The 20,257-nt window shown below is 47.9% G+C and overlaps 1 protein-coding gene across 4 annotated transcripts in view; it reads right to left on the bottom strand.

Annotated features, from left to right (window-relative positions):
- The window catches only part of RPGRIP1L (RPGRIP1 like), a 673,080-nt gene that overhangs the window by 324,744 nt on the left and 328,079 nt on the right, over window positions 1–20,257 (bottom strand). The window lies entirely within an intron of this gene.

The raw sequence follows: 20,257 nt of genomic DNA, 5'->3' as shown, positions 1-20,257 counted from the left end.
CATTGCTACCATCGCTGAACATGAAAGAGGAGGCAACAGAACTGAAAGACTTAGACGTCTGGAATCTAAACTAATAATTCGCTTCAGAACTAGAATTCCTCATGGGCTGAATGGGGATGAGGAACTTTATGTACACTTGTGAACATTGTCTTCCAAACTGGAACATAGTCTCAAGTTAACCCTGAGTCTTAGAACTTTTCTTTTTTCTTTAAAATCTAGTATGCAGGTAGAGTAGTCTGTAGACATGTTAAATTGAAGTTATTTGTTCATTGCTGAAACCTACTTCTCATACTGTCTCTTCGTCTGTTAATCAAGGGGCACTCAGCCCGAACTTTTAAAAAACGGGAGACGAACTCCATTTTCTGTATGCGTATTGATACATATGTGCCACCGTGCAATTCATATGGTGAATAAATAGTGGAATTTTTTCTCGAAAATTCCACTAGAAACCACATTTACATTGGGCACTCAGCCCTCTACACGCATCATAATGGAACCTGTATGATAAAAGGAGTCTGTTGACAGTAATTACGATGCACGGACTATCTGTGCTCAATAGTATAATAGTATGACTTAGAGACACATAAGTACGATAAACGGAATCGGCATGATTTAGCCAATTGTTTTTTTTCAATTCATGAAAACTACCACTCCCAGAATGCTTCATTAATGGCAAGACGGACTAGTTGGTATAAATATGTAAAAACAAAAGATGGACTCTTGTAAATACCGTGATCAGGAAACGTTGGAGTTCGAAACGCGTTGGTAAAGAGGAGGTCATTAAAATTTACCCTTTTCATACCCAGGAAGAGTGCGGCTTCATTTCTTTGCTTCATGATATATATATATATATATATATATATATATATAAATATGAACAAGTTACTTACCTTCGGTAACGATGTATCTGTAAGAAACATTAGTTAGTTAGATTCCTCACCTTAGAATATCCCCAGGCGTCAGACTGGATCCGGAAGATTTTTCGTCAGCAATACCCCTTGCGCGTCGCTAGGCGTCGTCTGCGGCTCCGCGTCCGTCGTCGGCGTCGTGCGCTGGAATGACGTCGGAGTACTTAGGCGCCGCCCTCGCGCGCTGACGTCAGTTCTTGTACATAGCTTTCCGCACCAGGAACGCAGAGCCATGCAAGAGACCGACACTGGTGCCAAAAAATTCTAGGGCCCTGAAAGGGATAACCTTAACCCTAGATGTCAGTTCGCAGAACGGGGAGGATGGGTGGGTCGGTGAGGAATGTAACTAACTAATGTTTCTTACAGATACATTGTTACCGAAGGTAAGTAACTTGTTCATCTGAAAGAAACACGTTAGTTAGATTCCTCACCTTAGAATAGATACCCAAGCAATACCAACCCCGGTGGTGGGTCTGCGAACCAAGATCACACCAGAAAGTCCTGGAGGACAGAACAGCCAAAGAAGCCATCCCTCCGGACTTGGCTGTCTAGGCAATAATGCCTGGCAAACGTGTGCAGCGAAGCCCACGTTGCCGCCTGACAGATGTCCTGCAAAGGGACTCCCCATTCCGAAGCAGTAGTAGCCGCTGTGGCCCGAGTAGAATGGGCGCTCAGCCCAACAGGCGGGTCCTTTTTTGCCAAGGAATAACAGATTTTTATACACAAAACGACCCACCGGGAGATGGTCCGTTTGTGCACAGCTTTGCCCTTCTTTGCAACCACGTAGCCAACGAAAAGTTGGTCGTCCACTCGGAACTGTTTTGTGCGGTCCAAATAAAAGGAGAGCGCACGTTTTGGGTCCAGACGGTGGAGCAGCTCTTCCTCTTTGGAAGGATGCGGAGGCGGAAAGAAGGTGGGCAAGGTGACAGATTGCCCAAGATGAAAGGGGGTCACCACTTTCGGTAGAAAGGAAGGACGAGGCCGAAGGACAACCTTGTCCGGATGAACAGATAGAAAAGGAGGCTTGGACGATAGAGCCTGGAGCTCACTCACCCGTCTAGCCGAGGTGATGGCTACCAGGAAAGCAGTCTTAAGAGTTAGAAGATGAAGAGGACAATTGTGAAGAGGCTCAAAGGGAGCGCACATCAGGAATGTTAAGACAAGATTCAAGTCCCACTGAGGCATTACGAAAGGGACAGGAGGAAACGTGAGTAATGCCTTTAAGAAAGCGTGACACTACAGGGGACTTGAAAAGAGAGGGCTGATCAGGAAGCCATAAGAAGGCAGAGAGGGCAGAAAGATAACCTTTCAAGGTGCCCAGGGCAGAGCCCTGCCGGGCCAAAGAAAGAAGAAAGAGGAGAACCTCAGAAAGAGGGGCGGAAAGGGGATCCACAGCCTTTGCTGTGCACCATGCCACAAATTTGTTCCACCGGCAGGCGTATACCGTCTTTGTGGAGGGACGCCTGGCTGCCAGAATGATATTACAGACTTCAGGAGGCAAGTCAAATGACATCAACTGCCACCGCTCAATCTCCTCACATGGAGGTGGAGGCTGGACAAGTTCGGGTGGAGGACCGTCCCCTGCAGCTGCGACAGAAGATCCTCCCGAAGGGGCAGACGTATCGGAGGATCGGTCAACATACTGAGTAGCTCGGGATACCAGTACCTTCGTGCCCAATCCGGAGCCACCAAGATGACTTGGGCCCGGTCGCGCCTGATCTTCTTCAGCACTCTGGGCAGAAGTGATATAGGCGGAAAGGCGTACAACAGCCCGCAACTCCACTCGCGACGAAAAGCGTCGCCAAGCGAGTGCCGCCTTGGAAATTCCAACTCGCAGAACTGCCGACATTGCGCGTTCTCGCCGGTGGCGAATAGATCTAACCAAGGCTCTCCCTACTGCTGAAAGAGACCTTGCGCCACCTCGGAGTTCAGACGCCATTCGTGATCCATCATGCACCGGCGGCTGAGTTCGTCTGCTCTGCCGTTCAGAGAGCCCGCCAGATGTTGAACCACCAGGGTGATGCCCTGGTGTTCCAGCCATGTCCAGAGGCGCAGAGCCTCCTGACAAAGGGTCCACGACCCCACCCCGCTTGTTGCAATACCACATGGCGGTGGTGTTGTCCGTGAACACCTGCACGACACTTCCCCGGACAGAGGGAAGGAAGGCTTTCAGTGCAAGTCGGATCGCTCTCAGCTCCAACAAGTTGATGTGGAGGCGAGACTCCGCCGGAGACCAGAGGCCTCTGATCTCCACCTCTCCCATATGGCCACCCCATCCCAGGAGGGACGCATCCGTCACTACGACATGCTCCGGTAGGGGTAGGGAGAGGCTCTTGCCCGTGACCCAATCGCGGTCCGTGAGCCACCACTGCAACTGCTATGCAGTGCCCTCCGAGATCAAGACATGGTCGGACAGATTGCCGTGATGCTGGGCCCACTGAAACTTCAGGTCCCACTGCAGAGCCCGCATACGCCGCCTGGCGTGATGCACTAGTAGGATGCAGGAGGCCATCAGCCCCAGAAGCCGCAACACTAGCCTGACCGAAACCCAGGATAGAGGCCGAAAGATGGGAATCAGGGCCTGTATATCCCGGACCCGCTGCTCCGGTGGATGGTCTCGGAACTGCGCCGAATCGAGAACCGCTCCGATGAAGAGGAGCTTCTGAGAGGGGCTCAGGTGTGACTTCGGCACGTTGATGGAAAACCCCAGCAAATGCAGGAGATCCGCCGTAGTCTGGAGGTGGGAGACGACTGTCTGGGGCGAGCCCTACCCAGCGAGTCCGTATTGTCGAGTCCACATCGGATTGCATGGTGCGCTGCATCTCTCCCATCGGGCAGGGCCGAGGAAAGCCATGCCCGGGCCTCCTCCGGGCACAGTGGCAGCACGTCCTCCACCGCATCCCACAGAGAGTGGGAATAACGGTCCAAGAGACAGGTGGTGTTCAAAGACGCAGGCCCAAACTGAGCGAGGAGAACAGCTTCTTACCAAACTGTTCCAGTCTCTTGGAATCCCAGTCCGGAGGAGCGGACGGGAAGGAGGATTGGGAGGTAGAGGCCTGGATAACCAGACTCTCGGGGTGGGGTGTTGGGACAGAAAACTGGGGTCGCCCGGAGCAGGGCGGTGGCGCCTGGCAACGTTCCTATCCACAGGAGGGACTGTGGAGGGCTTGGACCAGGTGCCCTGCAGAACGTCAGTGAGGGCCTCATTGAATGGCAGCAGAGGCTCAGTGGAGCATGCGGCAGACTGAAGCATCTCAGTGAGGATGTTAGTCCTCACAGCCACGGCAGGGAGCTCAAGCCCAAGGGCTTCGGCCGCCTTGCGCAGCACCACAGAAAAAGCTGCACCCTCCTCCGAAGCCACAGTCGGAGGAGAGATGAATCCAGTGTCCGGTGAGGTATCCAACCCAGTGTCCGGTGAGGTATCCAACCCACTGGCCTCCCCCAGTTCGTCTGCCCAGTCCTGTGCAAGTTTGCTCTGAAGGGCCATAGGGTCATCAGACCCCTCCCAGTCGCCCCCGTCATCCGATTCCTGGTAAACAGGAGGAATGATCGGAGCCGGTCGATAGACAATATGTGTCTCTTGCGGCGTCGGATGCGGCGTCGGGCGGCGCCGCATCGGCGTCGGAACGGGACAGGGGCTGAACCGGGGATCGATGTCGACCGGAGCCGGCGTTGGGGGTGGTATCGGTGTCGACGCCGGCGGAGGAGGCGTAACGAGGTCGACCGGCGTCGGCGGGGGCCCAGGCTCGGGCCCCTCGGGGACCTGCGGCGTCGGGGCCGGAGCCTCTACCGGCGCCGGGGCCGCCGGCACGCGAGGTCGCCCAGTCAAGTCCGCGGGGCCCGAAGGTGCGCCAGCGGGCGTCGACGGCGGGGCCAGGCTCCTCATGGCCGAGAGGAAGGCACTGACCTCTGCCGGCGTCGCGTCAGTCCCAGGGACCGGAGGGTATGGGGACTAGCGCGGCGCCTGCGGCTCCTGCGGAGCCGCGGGGGTGGAACCACCCGGACCCTCGGCCGAGTCGCGCGACCGGCGAGGGGAGTCCGAAGAGCGGTGTCGCCTCTTGGACTTCTTGGAGTGCCTCGACTTACCCGAAGACTTCGAGCCAGACGAGTGACGATGTCGAGTGCGGCTCTGCGACCGATCCTTGGACCTCCTCCTGGACCGGGATCGAGAGCGGCGCGGAGCCGAGTGGCGAAGCTCGAGAAGCTTGCGGGACCACTCCCGCCTAGCTTTCGAGGTCAGGGCCATACAATCGGAGCACGACGCCGCGTCGTGGTCGAGGCCCAAGCAGTACAGGCACCGGCGGTGATGATCGGTCACCGACATCAGTCGGTGACAGTTGTCGCAGGCCTTGAAACCAGGCATCCTACCGGCACCAGAGTCGAGAAATGACCAAAAAGAGTCAAAAAAGTAAGTCAAAAATTGACTAAAAGGGGTAGCTCTCCCGGATCGGCGCTTACTGGCGCGGAAAAAAGAAGAACTGACGTCAACGTCTAAGTACTCCGACGACGTCATTCCGGCGCACGACGCCGACGACGGACGCGGAGCCGCAGACGACGCATAGCGACGCGCAAGGGGTATTGCTGACCAAAAAACTTCCGGATCCAGTCTGACGCCTGGGGATATTCTAAGGTGAGGAATCTAACTAACGTGTTTCTTTCAGATATATATATATATATATATATATATATATATATATATATATATATATATACTGTTCATGCTGAAGTGTCTATATCTCACAAAAATATTATAAGATAAAACAAGAGATGCTGTCTGAGTAAATGTATTTTATCCTGCTCATGCATGTTATATTCTATGTATCTGCATAACAGATTACATATACGGGGTGAGTTTCATGATCACACAGGAACTGTATAATATTGTGACACATTACACTGTATATATTAATCACTTCTTCACAATGTAAACTACATATCCCATGATGCACTTCAATGGTCACATGGGTAATTGGATATATAAAGACATCACTTGTAGTACACAACTAACCGTGATCAAGACCAGAGTGGTCGAAACGCGTTGGTTAGCTAAGGGAACCTGATGGTGCTTAAGCTGTTTTTGTAATAATTGAAGTAAAATAACTTTTGAATTATCCTCCTGGAGTGCGAGTATCTCTTCTTTTTGGTGAAAATATATATATATATATATATATATATATATATATATATATATATATATATATATATATATATATATATATATATATATATATATATATATATATATATATATATATATATATATATATATATATATATATATATATATATATATATATATATATATATATATACTGTTCATGCTGAAGTGTCTATATCTCACAAAAATATTATAAGATAAAACAAGAGATGCTGTCTGAGTAAATGTATTTTATCCTGCTCATGCATGTTATATTCTATGTATCTGCATAACAGATTACATATACGGGGTGAGTTTCATGATCACACAGGAGAGCATGTGGTGGCATTCCTACAGGTGTTTTAACTACTCACGTGGTTTTGGGCTACTTAGCAGGCACCACTCTTTTGTCAACCCCCACAAAAAGGCACTTCATTTCTTTTAGGCACTGACAGAGCGACTCCACTCCACTCCACTCCACTCCACTCATTCCGACACTCTCAAGTTCTGGTGAGAGGATCGCTTATAATAGCATACATGAGCAGGACAAGATACATTCACTCACACAACATATCTTGTTTTATCTTGCCAAATTACTCATTTTTTGTTATTTTCACTTGGTCTGGCGGCCTGTTTTGAGCCCATCTATGTTCTCATGCTCTGTTTAAATTGTTCTAATGGCTTTGACATGCACGGTGCACCATTGTAATATTGTTTTGAGATATAGACACAAAGCATAAACACAAAACAGTATACATGTATGTACGTGTCTCTAGATATTTTCAATTCTATTTTGACTTATTAGAGGTTGTTATATTGGGTTATTTCAAAAGAAGGCTTTAAAAGTTCTTTGTACTTTCATTCTTAGGAAGTATTTACACAATAAACTGTTGACGCATCGTTGAAGGAGGTGTCTGGATGCAAAACTTAGATTTAATTAAAACATTGTATGAATGATGGTGTTGTCCAATAATAATTCATGTGTTATTGTATTCGTATTTGTAGGGGAATTTATATAGCGCATGTATACCGGCAGGTCTCTTAGCGTTGACAGAAGGAGATTTGCAAAAATGGCCCGGCAAAGACAGTCCTGGTAACAGGGATCTTAACAAGTGTCTCTAAAAAGCAGCGTTTTCAGTAGCTTTCGAAAAGGGAATAAGCCTGGTTCTTTCCGTAAAGCATCTGGCAGTTGGTTCCAAAGACGTAGCAAGATAACAGAGATAGCCGGCCCACCCTTGGTGGCCAGATTGCTTCGAGGGCAGACTAGCTGGAAAGCACCTGTGGATCGGAGTAAGCGTCCTGGAACATACTTAACCAGGCGATCCCTAATGTAGCTGGGGGCGTGACCATAGAGGGATTTATGAGCGATACATAGGCCCTTGAATTTTGCGCGTTGTCTAACGGGCAACCAGTGTAGCTTAAGAAGCAGAGGTGAGGCATGGGACCTCCTAGGAAGGCTGAAAACCAACCTAGCAGCGTCATTCTGTACCACCTGGAGCCGGTTAGTGAGTTTCAAAGGAAGGCCCAGGTACAGCGCATTCCCATAGTCAAGGCGTGATAAAATAGTAGCCGAGACTATGGATTTCATGGAGGAAGTTGATAGAATGGGAACCAGCTTCCTCAGTTGCCTCAAGATACCAGTGCAGGTGCCCACCACTGAGGAGACTTGATGACTTAGCGAAAGTTCTGCGTCAATCTTGATTCCCAAGCTTTTCACGACTGGGGATGGACAGGGAGGAGTCCCAAGTTCTTTGGGCCAGAACAGGCCACTCCAGGAGTTGTTAATAGTTGGGATGACGAGAACCTCCGTTTTGTCGGGGTTGATTTTTAAAGAATTAACTGTCATCCAGTTAGTGGTGAATCTTTAAATATTTTGAACCGTCTCCTGGGCATGGGCTGAATTGTCAATCCTCAGAATAAGCTGAGTGTCATCAGCATAATTAAAGACATGACAGTCCAGATTGGATAGGGCAGTCACTAAGGGTTGCAGATAAATATTAAAGAGCAAGGGGGACAGCGCAGAGCCCTGGGGTACGCCGCATGGGATGTCACCTCTCTTAGAGGAACAATCACCAAGCTGAATCCTTTGCGAGCGACCAGAAAGAAAGGATTTTAGCCAGTCAAGGGCCGAGCCCCTGAGTCCCAGATCCATCAGACGGGTCAGTAAGATGGAGTGGCTGACCGTATCGAATGCTGCAGAGAGGTCCAAGAGCACAAGTGCGCTCGGCTCTCTCTTGTCAGCATTCAATCTAAGGTCATCAAGGACAGACAACATGACTAGCTCCGTGCTATGATGGGCTCTGAAGCCAGCCTGACGTGGGTGTAGAAGCTTGAATTTGTCCAGGAAGTCGGATAGGCTTTTTAGGACATGCTGCTCCATAACTTTAGCCAAAAAAGGGAGTTGTGAAATAGGCCTATAGTTTTTCAGTTCAGCCTTATCAGCTCCTGGCTTTTTCAGTAAGGGGATAACTCTGGCCTCCTTCAAGTTAGATGGCACCTGGCCAGAGGCCAGGGAGTTGTTGAGAAGCGAGAGGATCTGACATTCCAAGATTGGGCGAGCCAGCTGAAAGATCCTGGGTGGACAGGGATCAGCCGGTGAGCCGGATTTGATTTTATTTATCAAGAAGGCCATAGCTTCTGAATCCAGGGGAGGAAAATGGGCAAGAGATTGAGCTGGTAAAGTTTGAGGTGACGCCAGTCCCTGGCTACTCATGGCAGCGACCGCAGGAGATCTAATAATCTCATGCAAAATATCCTTCACTTTCTGCAGGAAGAAGGACTGCAAGGTGTCGACGTCGAAAGGTATTAAAGTTGACTTGACATCGACCTTTCTGCTAAGTTCTTTTAGGATCTTGAAGGTTTCCTTTTGTTTGTTAGGGGCATCAATAATCCGAGCCTCATAATATTCTGCTTTCCTGGAAGTGATAGCTTTCTTATAGAGGGCCAGAGCAGCTTTATAGAGGATCAGGTCGGAGGCCTTATATGCTCTCCTCCACTGTCTCTCAACTTTACGCAGGCTCTGTCCGTGTATCCGTAAGGCCTCATTGAACCAGGGGGCCCCTTTATTTTTGGACTTTATTCTTTCCCTGCGTTCTGGAGCTAGGTGATCAATGGCCGATAGGAGAGTATCGCTAAGAGATTGACTAGCTAAGTCGATATTAGTACAACCCTCCTCTGGCCTGTGCGGGGGTAGTCTCTGAAGAAAATCGGTAAGATTATCCGACTTGACCTTATGCCAGCTTCGCACTCTCCTCCATTCTGGAGGTGAACGGGTGGAAGGACAGTCCAAGGGAACCCAGCAAGAGATAAGGAAGTGATCCGACCAGACACATGGGAGACAATTTAACAGTCTATCTTGCTGGCTAGTTGACCAAACCAGATCAAGGGTGTGTCCCTTAAGGTGAGTGGGGCCATTTACCAACTGATGGAATCCTAAGTTAGATATAGTCATGTCAAGTTGACTGGCCTGAGACTCACGGGGACTGCTATCCCAGTGGAAGTTAAAGTCACCCACAACCATAAGCTTTTGATAGCGAGGTCCGAAGGCGTCCGGGGGGCGATAGACTGTCAGAAGTACAAAGCAAGAGGAGTCAAAAATAAACTTGACTCCTAGCATCTCAGAGTTGTCCGAGCTTTCTGATAGTATCATAGTGGCCTTGAGACTAGATTTAAAAAAAGTCGCCACCTCTTCTATTATCTTGCCTATTGTGCCAAAAGGCATCAAAATTCCCTGGCAGGGAAGAGATGAGATCAGGGACTGATGCATCCCCCATCCATGTTTCTGTCAATGACAGAATGTCAATATCGCCATCCTGAAGAAGGGTAAAGATTTCAAGGCGATGTTTGTACAAGGATCTTGTGTTCAGGAGGGCCACTGTCAGGCCCGGAGGCTTCACTGGTCTGGGTGAAGGGTGGACTGAGGGAGCAACAGAGTGGACTGGGGCTACAGCCGGAGTCCTAAGAAGGTTTTCAGCTTCCAATATTGACAGGGTGGAGGGTTTGAGAGGGTAGGTAAATGTGGCGAAGGACAACAGCTCATTAGATGAATATTTTAACGTTGGGCCAGGGTTTATGGCCCCTGGTCCCGGCAGGGCGCGGACGGGCGCAGACGGGCTTGCCTTAGGCGCGCCCGCGGCGCGCCCGCTGCGCACGTCCGCTGCGCGTCGGCTCCAGCGCGCTGAAATGTCATCCCCTACCGCCCCCCAACCAATCAGCTCTGCTGTGCAGCAGCTGCTAACTCCCTCCCTCTCAGCACTAGACCGCGTTCAAAGCGAAAGTGGTGGTTCAGGTCAGTGATTCGAACAGGAACCAACAGGAAGTGTGTCAATTGTTAAGTTTTTAAAAACACGAGAGTAACTTTGAGCAAATTAAAACAGTGACAATTTACATCAGGGACAGGTAATCAAGCGCTGCTTTACCAGGACACACATGAAACAGGACTGCCAGAGAGCTTTTGGCGCGTCTCTCGCTTCGTCCGCTGCGCGTCGGCTCCAGCGCGCTGAAATGTCGTCCCCTACCGCCCCCCAACCAATCAGCTCTGCTGTGCAGCAGCTGCTAACTCCCCCCTCTCAGCACTAGACCGCGTTCAAAGCGGAAGTGGTGGTTCAGGTCAGTGATTCGAACAGGAACCAACAGGAAGTGTGTCAATTGTTAAGTTTTTAAAAACACGAGAGTAACTTTGAGCAAATTAAAACAGTGACAATTTACATCAGGGACAGGTAATCAAGCGCTGCTTTACCAACCAAAGAGTTTAAATTTATCACGCTAGAGTTACTATTGTTGTTTTTACCTATGACAGGGTGGCCAAGATAAGATATTCTCACATTATGTATGATATTAACACAGTGTGGGAAATCGGGAGCACATATAGGTATAATACTGGAGCAGGTGCCAAATCCTAAACAATTGCTTTCATTGAAATAGTTCACCCAGATTAGTCAAGATTTCAACACGTCCTGCAAGCATAGAGACTGAATGACCTAGCTGCTGCTTTTACCATGCTCCAGAAACTTACATCCAGTAGGGAAATTACCATAGACTATTTTCCAAAAATCTCCTGATACTAATCTTTTTCTTCTTTTGAAAGACTTTCATAAAGAGAGGCAAGGATGGAATTGAGCAGGGGTGAGTACTTCTCTACAATTTATACCTCCGAATGATCAAAGAAATTTTGTTTGCTGCGCTCTTCCTAAATGTTTAAGCTTTTTTGGGCGCCTGTTCTGCTTGACACATCAAACCCAAACACGACAGACACTGGTAAACATTCCAAAACACTAACCAAATGACTCCTTGGTGAGGCACCACTTCACTAAGGGATAGTAAGTCACTCATTAAATATTATTTTTAATCCTAAACCACAGACTATATGCTGTGGAGTTTAGTCTGGAAAGCTGCTTAAGTTAGAGAGCGAGGTGGTTTTCTTTTTTTTTTTATATATATATTTATCCTTTACAAATATTTAATTGGCAAAGCTTTGATGCAAACACAAAGAAAATGATATACCAAACAGTAGAAAAGAGACATGTAAAATTGACAATGACATGCAACCCTGGGTGAGATGTCTAATTAATCTGTACATGATTTTGTTTTGGAAAAATAATCCAGCTCTGAAGAACTGCTGTTCGTATTACCCAAGAGCTTAGAGGATCTAGACTGAGTTGCCTATTCCGCAATTCCGCTTAGGATGAGCTTCAACATTGGGAGTATTTCAGAATCCTGGGTCATTCCAAATTTCTGTTTTACAAATGATGGGGAGATCTAGGTCTGTGAGTTTTGGGAGTTCCATTAACCAAATGAAGGAGCTGATGCTTCCAAGTAAATACATGCTATAACAGAATTACCAGGAGGTGTAGGGCCCTCAGGTGGAAGAGTCTTAGCATATTTTTTTGCATTGGTGTGGCTCACTGGTTAGAAGCGGCAGACCCGTAAGCAGAAGTCGGCCCGGGACCACGGTTCGATTCCCGACGCGGCAGGGTCTTGGGCCAAGGTCAGCGGACACGATAATTCTCTCGGTGCCTTCTCTAATCATGGATCCCACTCAGCAACTCTGGGCAATAGCTTGCTTAATCTCCACTTACGGCCCCATTAGCGCCGGGGATGCTTGTCTTCACCTTGGAGATTCCTAGTAGGGATCATCTCACAGGGAAAGCCAGGATGGGTTCCCCAGTTGCGCTCAGCGCCGGGACACTCTTGAGTAACTGCGCGCTTTACAAATGCAATATAACATAACATATACCTGGCCACTCCTCTTTTTAGGTCTCTCCTTGTACTTTCAAATCTGCGTGATGCATACCTTAAGCCATGACCTTTCTTCTGGGAGATAAACAAGTAACAAGTGATAGGCAAGAATCATGAGACATATAAAATTAATCACTGCAGGATAACAAGCACACATTCTTCGTTAATTTGAATGGCTGACCTGCCATTATCTACTATTGGACTTTCTATACTGTAAAATCCGAAACAATGGCCACAGCTACACTTTGCGGAAAGAATAAACTGATGATAACTTGCAGAAGGCAACTAGAAAGGCAGTACTTGGTCAGGTTCTGGCAGGTTAAATGTTTACTGTGAGAAAGCCACCACAGATGAACCAAACATCTCACTAGCCCTTTACTGGTCCTTAACTCACACATCCAACCTTTTGCACTCCAAGGGGTAGATTTATCAAGACGTTTGCCACTGCAAAATCATGCAAAGCAGGGCAAAGTCTTTGTCTGTGCAAAACGTTTTTGAGCTCGTAAGCACAAATAGTGCTTTTCCTCCTGTGTGAGAAGGATGTGTTTCCTGGGTGGTACTTAGGTGTTCCAAATCTGCCACCCATGATATTTTCTGCCAAACAACGGGCACAAATTAGTCTACACTAAGTATGCTAAGACTTTTTGCCAAGAAGAGGTAAAGAGATATTGAATTGAAGCTGTGTAATTTACAAGCATGAACAATTAAGCCATCCACACCTGTGCCTAATCCTTGCCTAAAATCCATTGTGTATTGGGGACTATGGCTATGTGTCCTCAACTGTAGCGGGAGGAAAGGGGGGGGAGTGGAGTACCAAAAAGACATTGAGAAAAAGGAGGTGTTTTGCCTCAGTATCTGATGCAATGCAGATTTCAACCTTGTATGTCTCTTAAAATAACTGTGTAGCATTGTGCTCAGCTGTGTGATGAATCTTTTATTTTTAAGGAACAATGGTTCTTATTGGTGATAAAGTTAGTACAAGGATACAAATACAACAATGGCCATATATAGGTGTTCTGTTCACAACATGAATTATAAAAGAGTTGCCATTAAGTGCATATAACAACAATTAATCTTTATATAATTTTCATCTGCATAGTGTTCCATGTGAAAAGGGGGAACCAAACAAAAAAATGATTTAATAAACAATACATACAAATAACAACACAGAGTTAGTGTTCCATAAGACAACAAACAACCATATGTATCTATATAGATCAAGAATTATAATAAATCCATGCCCTTAATTCAATTAAGGGTATTTCTAGTTGGTTTCTTTCTGTTTTATAAATGTCGATAACATTTCGACCCAGTTGCGGATATTGGGTCTCATCAGGACCAACAAATAAAGGGACACCTAAAAAATAAATAAAACAAAAAACTGCTCTATTCAGGCAAAATAGTAGGTGCTATACTCAAAAATAATGGACACTCTACCTTGAATTGTCTCCTTCTGGGCTGTAAGTCGGATACAAACAAACACCCAAGGTGCTCGAAAAAAGAAACAAAAGAGTTACTTACTCAGGGACCAAGTATGAGTAACTTCAAAGAGGAGAAAAAAGCATATAAGTGAATTATTATCAGCAAAACAAGGAATTGGGCCACAATTAAATGTTGAAAAGTGTTAGTAAAAAATAACCCTGAGAAGGCAATCACAGACATGCCAGTAGGCAAGAATGGTGAGGTCTAATACAGATTGCATACACAGAGTGACAGATCCTGCTTCCTTTGTGATTAATAACGTTGCAGAATTTATCCAAAGCAAAATGAGTTAATAACCGCTTTTGAACAAATAAGAGGGATAGCAGTCCTTCAATAGGTAGGGAACGCAAGGGAATATAGCAAGGAGGGAGACAATGTCTACTCTGCACACGAGGCAATGCTAGCGGGACCGCAGGCATCACTGTCAGTGTCTGAGTAAAGCTGCTGAAGCGCTCTTCCTTGAGACACAGACAGTGCTCAATGCGAGCCTTGCGTTCCAAGAAAATACAGTGTGAGCAGGGTTCAAATGGCTTAAGCTCCCTCCCAAAGGGGATGCAGGAAAGGGTGAGGGTATACAGCAAGAGTGTGTAATTAGCATAAGAAAGCAGTAGCTAACGCTTGCTGAAATATACAAAAGTGAAACAATAAGGAGTGAATGATGAGTACACAAAAAAATATATAAAACTTGATCACAGCATGCAGGTGATAATTCTGGAAATTAAAAATGAGGGGAAAAAGAAAAAATAACTCATTTTCTCTACGGTATTTGGCAGAAGAAGACGGTACAATAAATATGACTTGTATAGTCATAAAGAAAGGTGCTGTGTAATTACGAGAGCCGGCATGGTAGGATATTAGCTGCCATTCACTTCAATTAGCAAGGGCAGTACTTCAAAGAAGGCATGATGTTGTGAAGTAAAATGTACAATAATTAAAAGGAAGAAGGCATAACAACAAAAATGCAACGCTGTTCAAAGCATACAGGCAGTAATAGAACTATATACACAAGGAGAAAGGGTAGAAGATGGCGGCATGTAGGCTTAATACTGTCCCAGAGCAGTGAAAATCGTCCACCAAAAGATCATTTTTATAATACTTAGGTGCCGATTACGATCCGGTAAAAACCGGGTACGAACCGTCGGTCGGAGCGTATTCTCCGTCCGACTCGTACCCGGTTGTAAAACATTACAAACATGGAATTACGATTCGCACGGAAACACCATTTCCGTACGAATCGTAAAAAACACCGACCGACGAAAATATGCATACGAATGTGATCCGGGAATGCTGCGACGTGACGTCGGGACGCTTCTAGGCAGCGTTTCACAACCCAGGAATTACGATTCGAACCGACAGCAGTACGGACGGCAATATTTTCACGGCACCCAAAAAGTGCCGCAAATGCGAAGTACGGCGCGAAACGACCAGAGTAGGTGGCCCGGTAAGCGCCGTACCCCCCCCCAGAACCCCGCATGTACGCGCCGTACCCCCCCCCAGCCCCCGCATGTACGCGCCGTACACCCCTGCCCCCGCATGTACGCGCCGTACCCCCCCGCATGTACGCGCCGTACCCCCGCCAGCCCCCGCATGTACGCGCCGTACCCCCCCCAGCCCCCGCATGTACGCGCCGTACCCCCCCCAGCCCCCGCATGTATGCGCCGTACCCCCCCAGCCCCCGCATGTACGCGCCGTACCCCCCCGCATGTACGCGCCGTACTCCCGCCAGCCCCCGCATGTACGCGCCGTACCCCCCCCAGCCCCCGCATGTACACGCCGTACCCCCCCAGCCCCCGCATGTACGCGCCGTACCCCCCCCGCATGTACGCGCCGTACCCCCGCCAGCCCCCGCATGTACGCGTCGTACCCCCGCCAGCCCCCGCATGTACGCACCGTACCCCCCCAGCCCCCGCATGTACGTGTCGAACCCCCCGTGTATGTACACCCAAGTACGTGTCGAACCCCCCGTGTATGTACACCCGAGTACGTGTCGAACCCCCCGTGTATGTACACCCGAGTACGTTCGAGTCGTACCCCCACCCGTGTATGTACACCCGAGTACGTGTCGAAAATATGCATACGAATGTGATCCGGGAATGCTGCGACGTGACGTCGGGACGCTTCTAGGCAGCGTTTCACAACCCAGGAATTACGATTCGAACCGACAGCAGTACGGACGGCAATATTTTCACGGCACCCAAAAAGTGCCGCAAATGCGAAGTACGGCGCGAAACGACCAGAGTAGGTGGCCCGGTAAGCGCCGTACCCCGCCCCAGCCCCCGCATGTACGCGCCGTACCCCCCCCAGCCCCCGCATGTACGCGCCGTACCCCCCCTGCCCCCGCATGTACGCGCCGTACCCCCCCGCATGTACGCGCCGTACCCCCGCCAGCCCCCGCATGTACGCGCCGTACCCCCCCCAGCCCCCGCATGTACGCGCCGTACCCCCCCCAGCCCCCGCATGTACGCGCCGTACCCCCCAGCCCCCGCATGTACGCGCCGTACCCCCCCCGCATGTACGCGCCGTACCCCGCCCCAGCCCCCGCATGTACGCGCCGTACCCCCCCCAGCCCCCGCATGTACACGCCGTACCCCCCCAGCCCCCGCATGTACGCGCCGTACCCCCCCCGCATGTACGCGCCGTACCCCCGCCAGCCCCCGCATGTACGCGTCGTACCCCCGCCAGCCCCCGCATGTACGCACCGTACCCCCCCCAGCCCCCGCATGTACGTGTCGAACCCCCCGTGTATGTACACCCAAGTACGTGTCGAACCCCCCGTGTATGTACACCCGAGTACGTGTCGAACCCCCCGTGTATGTACACCCGAGTACGTTCGAGTCGTACCCCCACCCGTGTATGTACACCCGAGTACGTGTCGAACCCCCCGTGTATGTACACCCGAGTACGTGTCGAACCCCCCCGTGTATGTACACCCGAGTACGTTCGAGTCGTACCCCCACCCGTGTATGTAGCGCTAGGGGTACGCACCGTACATACACGGGTGGGGGTACGACTCGAACGTACTCGGGTGTACATACACGGGGGGTTCGACACGTACTCGGGTGTACATACACGGGGGGTTCGACACGTACATGCGGGGGCTGGGGGGGGTATGGTGCGTACATGCGGGGGCTGGCGGGGGTACGGCGCGTACATGCGGGGGGGGTACGGCGCGTACATGCGGGGGCTGGGGGGGGTACGGCACGTACCGGGCACCTGTTTGGACGTCTCCATGGTTGTTATAGGAGTTCGGTGCGGACGGTCTTTTAACCATACGGTTGTACATTCGGACGCCCGGGACGGATCGTGATTCCCCGGTCGGACTTCGCTTTTGACGTTTGTACGGTAAATCGTACGAGGACGTGTCGGACACTTTTTCCGACCCGAGGACGTGTGGGGAATTATTCCCAATGCGATTCGTATGGTCTTTTTCCCATGCGAATCGTGATTGCCAGTTCGTACGGCACTTGTACGATTCGTACGGTAAAAAGACCGGATACGAGTCGCACGGGGAATTTTTTTACCGGATCGTGATCGGCACCTTAATAGAGCCTTATCACTTCTCAGAGTTCAAGTCAGGTACTCAGTTCAGCCACATAAGTGTGCCACTCCTCCACAGTGTTCAATCCTTGGTATATTGAGTCACAACGCTCAATTCACCTACATTCCATTTTCTGTCAAATCTGTGTGAGTTCGCCACCTCTCTCTGGAATGAACGCCATATCAATGACTTGCCAGACATTGTCTTCCACAGTGTGAATATGTTCCCAAAAAATCTGTTACCGAAGGAGCGTTGATTACTTTGCATCTTATTCTACTGCGGTGCTTACATATTCTTGTCTTCACCGGTTGCGAGGTTTGTCCTATATAGCCCAGTTTACAAGGGCAGTAAATTACATTTTTGGAATTACAAATTTAAAAGTTCTTGAAGTCACGTTTGGTGGTACTGTACTCAAATGTTTTTTTGTCTATTGTGTATTTGCAGGCTACACAGTATAAGGTCAAGGAAAGCAACCTCTGGTTTATGAAGTGAACAAGTGAAAGTGAGATACCTTTTGAGCTGGTCAAGTAATCTAATTTTGCATTAGAAAGAATCCTTTGGTCCAGGCCTAGTGGTGACTCCTTTATAATTCATGTTGTGAACTGAACACTTATATAAGGCAATTGTTGCATTTGTATCCTTGTACTAACTATCACTAACAAAAATGATTGCTCCTTAAAAATACTTTATGCCCTGGTTCTTGTTGAGTAAGGGCTGCTCTTGTTGTTCTAAAGAATACTGCTGTGTAATGAAAGCACTTTCTTTTTCAAAGAAAATAAGTGCTGGGCTGGACATTATGTGCTTGTGTCTGTTGAATGACCATTGATCTCTGAGCTCTTGCCGTCCACAGTATCTCCATGGGAAAACTGTGACTGCAATTCTTAGATATCTTTAGAGTCAAGTGCTGAAAGGGTTCTACAGTTTGTAGAGCTACAGTTTAATGAACACATGGATATCAGTAGCCAACTACCTCTACTACCATGGCTGGGATTCGGCAGGCCCGTCTGCCCTGTGGTCCCTTGTATGGGGTTTGACACAAACAACCTCTTTTACAACAGACATAGTCACAACATTTGAAGAAACTAAATAGAGGTTACTGAGAGTCTGGATCTTACACAGATCAAATTTTATTTAGGAATCTAAGTCCCTCTACGCAGCTACAAGTAGAGGCAATATACTTTGAAGAATACATTATACTACCATCCATTTAGGCCAACACCACAGAATCACTTTAAATGCTCTTTACAGAAGAATAGGTATCTCTAGTTATTTCATCATTGGTTAAAAGGTCCTGCATCCAAATGTGTTACCCAATCATTTCACAAATCTTTCATAGACATCTTTAAAGCCAACAAGCTCAGAAGTTCAACTTTTTTAAAGACATCTAGTGCTACTGCCTCATTCTTTCAAGATCCAACATTACTACTTCTTGTAAAGTGAGGAAAGGAACTCAATATACTCCTCAAACCAACCATGTATTAGAAGTTCCAAAAATACTCTAAAATTCGGCTAACGGACAGTAGTCTTTTCTCTTTTTCTCTCATCTAGATCGATCAGTTGTCATCAGGCAGGTATTAAAAGTGAGAGAATCCTTTTTTGCTTCACCAAATGATGAGAAGGACTTCAATTCTCTAGACAATTATTTTTTTTTCTTAGGGGACTGGAAACTTTGAATTTGGCGCACTCTTTAAACAATACTAATCAGTGAATTTCATAGCCACTAAAAACTTTACTGAAAATAAATGATTGCTTATCAACTGTAATACGAAGAGACACAATGAATGAGTGTTATATTAACAGTGTGCAAAAGATAAAGCAAGCAGCTGTGCACCTATTTTTCAAAACAATCACACTGTCTGCAGGGCATGCACTAAAGTGCTCTTTGTTATGTTTTGTGTGCTCTGCTTCCAGTGGAGCTTGTAAACAAGACGTGGCAAACATTGTGCTAAAAAGATACATTAACCCCAAAGGAAACACTGCTTAAGAGGTGGAAGCATAAATCCAAAGAGCTAGTAGGATGACAAAACTAAAATTCTCATGTAGGCTGATCCACAATGTGATTGACAATATATTAAGCAAATGAATAAAGGAGTCTCTTTCAAGGAAGCCAACAGTTTCAAATGGGTTGACCCAAGCCCATGCCCTGTGCACTGAACACTAGAGGTTGGCTTCACTACCCCTTAACTTTCCAAACCTGGAAAAATCCCAGGTCAAGTTGACTGCCTCCTCCACATTTGATGAAAAAAAGTACAAAAGCTACCATGGAAAGCAGATGATCTCTGTGTGCTGGTCAATATTTTCATTACTGTGTCACAGTGCATTTGAGGTTAACATTTCCAGTACCTATTGGCTATAAATGATATTAACAATAGCGGACATAAGCCTGCACACATATGTAAGTGTTAACATGAGTGATTGGTTTGTGCTCTTTTTTTGCTCATATGGATTCATAGGGTGAATAAATCCCCAATTTTGTTTTGGACGTCGTGTCTACAGAAAAAGTTAAGTACTCGTTTGTGGTTGTCTTTTCTTCTTTATTTGAAGACATATGCAGAACACGAAACAGCCGACATGTGTTTCACAACAGGGGCCAGCAGGCCAGGGCCTTCTCGAAACGGAAAATTCTCTGTTAATAGGTTGTATTTCAATTAGGTGAGAAACGGATGTGGCAGCAAAAGAGCGTCTTCTGCGTGTCAGGCAATCTCTGCGGTTGAGCTCAAGCAAACACTATGACCTGACGCCTTTACAGCAACTGGCCGTCGCCGGTTTCCGGCTACCAAACATGTCTTAATAGGCTTGCGTGAGCCGCGGCACTTCATTCAGACCGCAGAGATGAATCTATATGAGCAAAAAAAAAGAGCACAAACCAATCACACATGTTAATACTTACCTTGGAAAAGGTGGTTTCTGGGTGAAATCACCGTTTTCGTATGTGCCACAGCCCAAATTGGGTCC

Source organism: Triturus cristatus, chromosome 12 (assembly GCF_964204655.1).
Source record: "Triturus cristatus chromosome 12, aTriCri1.1, whole genome shotgun sequence".
NCBI lineage: Eukaryota > Metazoa > Chordata > Amphibia > Caudata > Salamandridae > Triturus > Triturus cristatus.
Note: the sequence above shows the minus strand (reverse complement) of the source record. Positions and strands in the feature narration are given on the sequence as shown.